We start from the raw sequence: 10,125 nt of genomic DNA on the forward strand, positions 1-10,125 counted from the left end.
ACAGGGTGAAGTTGGTTCCTGACGTTTGCGACATTCGTTTCTTCGTCCATTATTAGGACAGGCAAAGGGTTCAAGCCTATACAGCCGCATTCGTAATTATAATTAATTGTCAAAGCCATCTTTGCAAGATTTTTACTTGTTTGCATACGTAAGTACACACACACTTTTTTAATCAAATTAGATTACAGTTAAGTTTATTTATGAAATAGTTTGGGGGCGACGGCTCCTACACTCCATTGACAATTATATTTGCTTTAATTGCAAAATATACATATTTTGTAAATTTTTTAGTATCCTGTTAAACATATACGCCGGTGATTCCCTACAAAGCCTTTAGAACTAGACTTAAGATAGTTAGAGAGCAAGTAACAAATAGCTCGCCTCACTTCGTTCGTTTTAAATATCTATATATATAAAAATGAATTGCTGTTCGTTAGTCTCGCTAAAACTCTAGAACGGCTGGACCTATTTGGCTAATTTTGTTCATGAATTATTTGTGGGTAAGTCCAGGGAAGGTTTAAAACGCGAATAAATATGAAAATGCTGAGAATTAAATAAAAACAACAATTTTGTTTTTCCTTTGATATGTCCTCCATCGTTCAGAAATCAAATTGAAAGAACAGTTTAAAATGTATATATAACTAATTAGAATCTTTATATTATCTTTTTAACTTGCTCAGGAGGTAAAAAATAAACTTAATTTTAGCTAACTATAGTTGGTAGATAAACTACAGTTGTTAACTATCTATCAGAATATTTCTATTTAGACTGATAAGTCATAAGTTTGAGAGTGACAATGAAGTACATAGGCTTAGAATGCAACATAAGTTCATGAGTTTGTGCAAATCAAAAGCCATAATATTGTCATTGAAGTTGACAAAACACCTGCCGGTGAACACACAAGAAGGTTTAATTCACCCACCATTGACGAAGTGGCTGTTGTCATTGTGGGAGAAAATTTACAATCTAAAGCAATTATTCTTATTTCCAATATTTGTTTTGTATGGACATATTATCTATTATTGACAAATTTTGAAAATGAATAACATTATTTTGTTTATTATATACAGAACAACGTCTGTCGGGTCAGCTAGTCTTAACTAATTATACAATGTGTCCCGGCATGTAGTAATAAAACTTTAGGAAAAGTAACTATTTTTATTCCCTATAAAAATGTTTCACACACAACGCAACAAAGGAGTTGGGTCGCTTACCTACGCTTGCGCCCACAAGTAGAGGGGGTATTTGATCTACAATAACTTCTAAACTATTAAACCGAGAGCAGTGATATAGTAGAAAAAAAAGATGGATTAATACTGTAGTTTTGACGCAATTTTAAAATAAAGCGGCCAGATGTGTTAGAATACTGAAAAAAATAAACTTTCTCCCTTCGGCAATCACAAACAATAAATAAGTGTATTTGCCAGCTTTTTGATAGTATCTGTTACTCTACATCTATGCACCTTTGCCTTTAATATAAGACCAACATTGAGCCCCTATAGGACATAGAACTTAAACCACCGTTGTTTTACAAATGAAGGTGAATTTTGCCAAGATAAAAATACAAGTACCTGCAGACTGGTAGAGTTTTGAAATTATATTATTTATACCCCCTATATGGGGTATTTTCGTCGATGGAATATTATATAGTTACTACGGCGGTACACATTATATAATGATAAAAGATTTGCTTTATTGTATAAGGTTTGGAAAGTGTTCCAAGATGTTGGACCTGATCCTTACTGTCGAAGTTCATCATCACATCACAAGCCACAAACCATTATATCACACTCAAAATCTAGATAGACATCTACACCACAGCATACTTCAATAGCGCATTTATCACGAAATTTTCTTCCACGTACAGCAAGACTATATAATGAGCTTTCTTTTGCTTAATCAATGCGACACAAGCATCTTCAAAAAAGCGAGTTAAGCGCCAACTTAAAGGCTGGCAATAATCCTGAAATTCCTCTGGTAAGAAGAATATATTTATTTGCCACAGAGATTGATATCATATCGCAACATTTGGTAAACTTCGTGAAGCTGCACCAGTTCGTAAAGGGTCTTCGACATGGGGAGACGACCTGGTGAGAAACTCCCAGACAATCTTTTATATCATATAATAACAAAATTGCTTTGCCTACGTAAATGTAATAATATACAATTTAGGTAGATTGCGCAGAACCGGACAAGAACCGTGCATCATTATCCTCTTTATAATCTGCTTTGGTATAGTAAACCTTCTTTGTTAATGAAGTTTTAATATATCTAGTCTTGCCATAAATACTGATATAAAGAAATAAAATTTTCTATTGCAACTAACATTTATTACTAATTTTACAGTATGTTGGTTTATACATTAATATAAAACAATTTCAAATATAAAAAGTTTATTCGAAGTTTACACTCGAGTCAAAAGTTTCGGGCACTTTTCCACTTGATGGGTGCGGCATCGGCGTGGTAAATCTTTGTACTATCAGACAGGGTTATGGTTTCATCTAACCAAAGAGTTGAATACTAGTCAGACACGATCATTCAAATTTAAATTTTGTGCAAATCTGTCATGCGGAGAATTCCGAAGAGTAGTTTGACCTGATTCCAGACGCCGATTTCCCGCATCATATTTGCTATACGCCACATACCCTAAATACATTCTAATTTACCCCAGCAGAGTTCTTTGAGTAGACTTAACGAACAAATCACGATTCCTACTTTACTTTTAAAGAACAGTATTTTATTCGTTTTTATTAATTCGTATTTTAAATAACAGGAGCAACGAGTATTCATATCTCCTGGTGGTAAGTGTTCGCAAGTGAAAAGTTTTTTTTTATGATCTTAAGTTATGAGATTTTTATACTTCTTCTTCTACTTGTGCCTCTCAAATACTGGAGGTTGGCCACCATCTCAGCGAATTTTTCGCGGTCTTGCGCCAAGCAAAATAGTATTTCTACGCTGGCGATCTTCGTCCATTCCCGGATGTCACGCAACCAGGACTTTTTGAAGTGAAACTTCTTTTCGCGTATGAGGGTAATTTTTTTACGGAATAAACGCAAGAGAGCGTCATAAATGTTTCATTAATACTTACTTTATTTGTATATAATCAGTGATGAATGATATAAGTTTACTACTAGGACTGGTGTTTTAATGTTAGCAGTAAGCTAACTGTTTCAGAATCTTTTAGAGGATTCATATTCTGGGTGTAGATAAAGTCTTGTATGCAACTGTTGATAATTAGGTATTAAAACACTCATGTGATACTATTATCAAATCCACATTCGTGTTTTAATACCCCTTATTACACAACAGTTGCATAAATAACTATTCATAAGTTGAAATGGTTTCATTAGCGAATATCTCATTTTAAGCGTGAAACGTAAAAGGTTTTATCAGAGTTTTTCATTATGTAAGTTTCAGTTTCGTTATCTCCGGTCTCCGCGCTTACAGGTGATTCACCTGAAGGGCGTTGATCTTAAATTAAATGAACTATTTCAGTGTTAAAATACCTTACTTAAAAACAAGTTTGAAATATATTTAAATTTAAAAATGCATATAAAGAATTAAACATTTTTAAAGTGTAGATTTTATGCATAATTTCATATTTCGGCCGTCGTTTAATTTTTCATTTAATTTACTAAATCAACGATGTTCGGAAGATAAATTACGTGACACGTTGTTTGTCCGCGATGGACTCCTAAACTAACGAACGGATTTTTTTTTATGGAATAGGAGGACAAACGAGCGTACGGGTCACCTGGTGTTAAGTGATCACCGCCGCCCACTTTCTCTTGCAACACCAGAGGAATCACAAGAGCGTTGCCGGCCTTTAAGGAAGGTGTACGCGCTCTATTTGAAGGTACCCATGTCGTATCGTCCCGGAAACACCGCATAAGGAAGCTCATTCCACAGCTTTGTAGTACGAGGAAGAAAGCTCCTTGAAAACCGCCCTGTGGAGGACCGCCACACATCCATATGGTGGGGATGATATCCTAACTTGTCGTGTGTCGTGCGAAGGTGGAATTTTAATGGGGATTATTTCATGGAGTGCAGTTTAGTCCAACTTGAGAGATAGGATACTTTTTATTTCGATTTGGGACCCATAATTATTCTCAATATTTGTTTTGTATGGACATATTTTCTATGAGAGAATTTAATGATGCACGGTTTGACATTTCCACTGTGAACCAATTTCATTCTAACAACAGTATATATAGGTATTTAGTATCTATAAAGAAAAATTTTATGATTGGGTACTTAAGACGTTTGGTGATAAAATAACGGAACAATATTAAACTAAATTAACATTAACACTAGTGCTATATTTATGTATGTTTATAACAAGGTAGGCACTGCCTAACTGCCTATATGATATGCACGACCCCGCATATTAGAGTACTTCACATTCTATCGCTCTGCAAAGCGCAGGTCCGGCCACATATGGAGTATTGCTGTCATCTCTGGTTTGGCGCATCCAAGTATCTAACTTGGCGTTATGTATAGGTGTTTCACCTGATTCCTGCCGCCGTATTCCACCTTCACACGGCACCCCACAAATTCATCATTCATATTCATCCCCACCATCTGGATGTGTAGCGGTCCTCCACAATGCGGTTTACAACGAACTTTCTTCCACGTACTACAAAACTGTGGAATGAGTTTCCGTGTACGGTGTTTCCGGGACGATACGATATGATAGAATTAACCTCTATCATGAGAAATGCGCGCACACTAACACAAACTGACATACAAATCGCGATTGTAAGACTTATTAATACATTAGTATGCGTAACAAGTAGACATTGTCACGCACACTAATATGTTAAACCTGGCCTTGTCTAACAGCACTACACGTATATACGTAAATAATCTAAGATTTATTTACATTCTTGATTTTGAATGGAAAGAAATGATGTGACAAAATATCATTATGAAGTGTATTACTATTGAAATTAAAACATTTACTGGTAATTGGTTTGTGGCAACCACGTTCAGTACCGGTAAATCCCTGCTACTGCTGTCTCGCCACATTAAACAACGCATCAAAGTTTTGATTTATATTTTAAGCACTAATTTCTTAAGTTTCTTTTAATCGCGTTTACTTTTCTTTATTTTTCTTTATCAGTGACGTTCTAAACATGTATAGACAAGTCACGTCGTACAAAAACAAAGCTGATATATGGAACATGCCACACATTGCCAAACTTTGACAGTTATATCTTTACATTGCCGCATTTACTTATGTTGTTCAAAATCTTCTGGGTCAATAACCAGCAATGTCAAACATTTTTTTAGATCAGGTCTGTAGGTCTACTCGCAAAATCAACAACGATATATTCGGAACGATACGATAATAACACGAATATATCGCACCTACCCTACTCTAACAAATGTTCGTATTCCTTAACGTTTTTTGTAACAACATCGTAACCATAGACAAATATTTTGATTTTTTTACGATGTTAGAGTGAATGAATTATGCGCAAACTATGTATAATCTGTGCTATATCGCTGCTAAGTGTCAAAAGACAAAACATAGCTTAGGCGCTTTGAACCATGCCAGACTCTGCACCACCAATTTGCATCATTTATAAAATTATGTAATGAATATAATGTGACCATTTAAAATTGATAAAATGTTACAAAACTTGCGTATAGTAAAATGAAAAAAAAAAAAGGAAACTCAATTCTTCTCGTCGACTTCCTATTTCTCAGGCGGCCATTTGCATTACTTTCTACGCATAAACGATCAACAAAATGCCTTAAATCACTTGGAAGTAAATAATAGTAATCCTGTTGAATAGTAAATCACATATAATTATTTTAATTTTATTTATTATGTATGTATATTGTATGGCAAATATATCTACACAACTTGAAACGATAATAGCAACGACAGCCTAGAAGGTGTCGTTGAGATTATCGTAAAAGTGACGTTTGATTGTTTGTCGAATTCGAATATTCGTCTCTGACATTTACAACTAAGAGTAGGGCCAGACCGATAATATCGAAAAATGTTTCGTTCGTTCAATCATCGTTTTGACATTGAATACGATGTAACTAAGAGTAGGATTCGACACGACTAATGCCATGATATATCGAATATCTATTTTAGGAGTAGGCCCCCTGATTCGGATAGTGACAGTTGACACACAACTAAGGAAAAAGTGTGCTTACCACTGACCTGTATAAATACCACTAGACAGGCTGTTCTATATGTTTGACAGCAAATTTTTTGTGCCTATTTGAAGCGCCACTCGCGAACGTTCAGAGAACTAATTTTGACGTATGATACAAATGGCTGCGAAGGAACGTATAATACTGTGAATTATTTTTGCATTTTTAATTAATTTCATTCGTTTTCCATGTTATTTATACTTCAAGAAGTAATGTTATAAGGTACAGATTTTTTTTTTCTAAATAGTTCCCACCTATTGATGTTTGCTGAGGTTATCATCACAAGTTTTAGTACCGCAGACTCTCGCTACATGGCGAACAGCACCAAAATGGTGAATATCAAAGAGGCACAAAAGCTCATTGACAGCAACCAGTCCAGTTGTACCAATACCAAGTACCATGTACCAATACTCTACTATAGAGGTCAGTGATGCTTAGTAATGCGTAGAAAAGTATAGAAAAAACGTCAATGTTTTTAAGAATTGTTTTGTGTTTAGACTTAAGTCACTTCATATTTGTAACTAATTTTGTTTTTCTCATAGAGAGTAGTTTCTACGTGAATCAAAAATAAGCAGCATTTGTTTTTAGATGAGCCCTTAACTGAAACCTCTGAGAAATATTTTATGAATCGAGTCATTCATTCAGGCTTTTGTTATACAATACTGCTGGAGGCTATATGAAATAACTTGCGGAATGACAGTCCGGCAAGTGGGTACAACTCCGTTATAAGATCTGGAACGCTTGTGTTCCACTGCAAGATAGGCGATAATTAGGGTCCTATTACACCTAGAAAACATATCACATAAGCCCACAAATTTACATACTTCGGGAATGTTTCACTTCAACGATTTTTAAAGCTAGAGCAAATATGGAATAAAATCTTGGAAGGTATTCTCGGTACAGTGGAGAGGCTCCTTTGCATAGGATGCCGGCTAGATTATAGGTATCACAACGGTGCTTATGTCTGCCGTGAAGAAGTAATGTGTAAGCATTATTGTGTTTCGGTTTGAAGAGGTCGCTGTAGCAAGTAAAATGACTGGGCAAATAAAACTTAACATCTTATGTCTCAAGGTGACGAGCGCAAATGTAGTGCCGCTCAGGATTCTTGAAAAATCCAAAAACTCTGAGCGGCACTACATTGTACTGGGCAGGGCGTATTAATTACCATCAGCTGAACGTCCTGCTCGTCTCGCCCCTTATTTTCATAAAAAAAAATCAAGTACATATGGCCCCAGAAATCTCAAACAGATCTGTGGGAACACTGTAACGAGATGACTAAGACTGAGATCTTCAAACTTAGACTTTACTCAGACTTTACTTACATAAAACTTAGCTAGGCTTAAGGTTAGCATAATCTTTGATTACGTTTATATTATAGTTAATTGACATCTGAAATTATGCGGAGCTTAAGCTAAGACAGGCCAAATGCACAAGCCAATTTCACGTTTTATCATAGTGAGCTATGTTTTACATGAGTAAAGTCTGAGCAAAATCTTAGTTTGCTCTATAGATATTAGTCTAAGAGAGATTTGGATTTGCCACACACTCCGGGATACCCAAGGAATTTTGATTATACAACAAGGCAAGCCGTTAATTGGAACCGCCAAGATAAAACTTTAACGGGCTGGCATTAGCATACGACGAGAGAGAAGACCTGGAGTGGAGTGAAATGTGTAGCCCAAGACTGTCCAACGGAGCATTGTGGGTGACCTTTGCCCTATCTAGGGGACCGTAAAGAAGACTTAAGCTAATAAACTTAACACTTGTTGTCTTACTTAGGTGCGTGATATAGCATTATAGAATAGATCAGGGGTCAGCAAGTATTTTAAGTAGGGTCTGGACACTGTGGGAAAATTTTAACGAGGTCCAGAAATAAATAAAAATATAAATAAAGTGCTTCCTATTTATAACATGAATTCAAATTAAATTCAGAATTTTAGAACGCAAGGGCTGAAATCAATGTGAGAAACTGAACTAACGGCCTTGAGCCACGTTTTTATAGTTCGGTTCTCGAGAAGATCAGAAAATTCGAAGTGTCTCTTCTAGGTGGGCGTCCGCTAATCTCGAAAGATATTTGTTTTTCAAAAAATCATCTTTGAGAAAGATGTTTCACATACCTTACTCATATGTATTTCGACCCAAACTTAGTGGCTAAACTGATAGCTAGTTTTTATTGCATTTCATATTTTTCTTTATCATATTTATATACCTATATATATAGGTTCGACCTATTGCGGTCCGCAAACGGATCGCCGTCCGCCTGTTGCCAACAAATGGGAATGAGTGGTTATAAAATTATTATACTAAATTCTCATAAATGTATGTGTAATTCCGGATGGTTGGGAATGTTTCTCTACGAGGTTAAGCTTTGTTTTTAACCGATTTCAAATAGGAGGAGGTTCTCAATTCGTCAGTTTTTTTATGTTTGGTACCTGAGAACTTTCGATTGGGTGAACCGATTTTGATAATAATTGAAGTCGGTGTCAGCCGAGGTAGGTTTGTAACTACATGTACATAGTTGTAGGTGAGATATGTTCTTGAGTCGCTCGCGCGACGTGAGAAGGCGAGAGGCGAGAGTGGGAGGACACGGATTCCAAAAATAAAAATATTCGTAACTAGAATTAGATTAATTAATTAGTGTATAAAAATACGCAATTATTTTTATACTTTTTAGTGCATATTATATCTATTGTTTTGGAATAGCATATCTTGTGGTATAGGAATGCCTTAAACCAATATCGCAGGATATATTAAAGTATTTGTATGTGAGGGCGCGAGCGAAAGTTTTAAGTGTGTTACATGTTGCGGTAAACTTAAACTATAACAAGGACATGTTAGTTTAAACTATTCGGTGACACAATTCGTTGCATCTTGCTGGATGTTACGACTTAACTTTTAGTATTATTAGTAATTGACTTTCTTAATGATGCCACAGATTGGGAATGGAGCGACCGCCCTCAGGCTATTAAATAATAAGTTTAATTGTACAATGTTACTTTGTTACTTTGTAAATGTTACTTTAAAAAAAGCCCGCTGAGTCTGTTGCGCCCATTCTTCTTCGGCCTGAGGCATTCATTTTGGAATGGGTGGTAGTTTTTTGACTTTCAATAAGTGATTTCACATCCTATTTTGAATAAAAATATTTGAAACTGAATTAGAATTAATTTTAGTTTTTTTATTGGGCCCCATAAAATGTGAGCGTATACAGTTTTATATAATGTAGCCTCCAAAGCGTCAAGGATTTAACTGATATCAAATAAGTTTCTCAAAGAATAAATTTTGAAAAATAAATAACCTCTCCGACTTTTTATTATCTGATTTAAAATATTACAAGAGCTTAAACAAGTGTGAAGGCAATGAAGTGTGGAGTGTTTGAGTCGGTTTTAGTTTCTAACGGCCGTTTTCAATAACGTATCTCTAGTAACGGATACATTGCTTTCACCGCTTAATGACAAGATCTTATCTATCCATAGTTATGTTCAATACAGTTATAGTCCAATGCTTTATGTCGATAGGTTATTGAAATGTATAAGCGTGTAAAAGGATAGATTTGTCTACCTCTAGTAAGTTAAACTAAGGATAGATAGGTTCTATAATGATGTTAAAACGGCCGTAAATCGTCCCCACACTTGAAGTCAAAATACAAACTCAATCATGTAAAATGTATTACTCACATTATTGTATTATTCCAAAAAACAACCAAATTTAAGTCGATTTGCATATGAACTCCGTACAAGATACATTGTTATTTTAAGAGCTTTCCATTATTATTTTTAAAAGAAGCATTTTTTAATTTGCATGTTGGCAAGTACCATTATCAGCTGCAAGACGTCCACTTCTGGACAAGGGCCTCCACAAAAGATCTCCACGACGATTGGTCCTACGTTGCCCTCATCCAAAGTGTTCCAGCGATCTTGTGGGGGGCCTATCAACACTGCGTCTTCCGATACG

General features: G+C 35.4%; 1 protein-coding gene across 2 annotated transcripts in view; it reads right to left on the reverse strand.

Annotated features, from left to right (window-relative positions):
* Positions 1-10,125, reverse strand: part of LOC126977245 (thyrotropin-releasing hormone receptor) — a 155,300-nt gene that overhangs the window by 10,239 nt on the left and 134,936 nt on the right. The window lies entirely within an intron of this gene.

The sequence above is a fragment of the Leptidea sinapis genome, chromosome 44, assembly GCF_905404315.1.
Source record: "Leptidea sinapis chromosome 44, ilLepSina1.1, whole genome shotgun sequence".
Classification (NCBI taxonomy): domain Eukaryota; kingdom Metazoa; phylum Arthropoda; class Insecta; order Lepidoptera; family Pieridae; genus Leptidea; species Leptidea sinapis.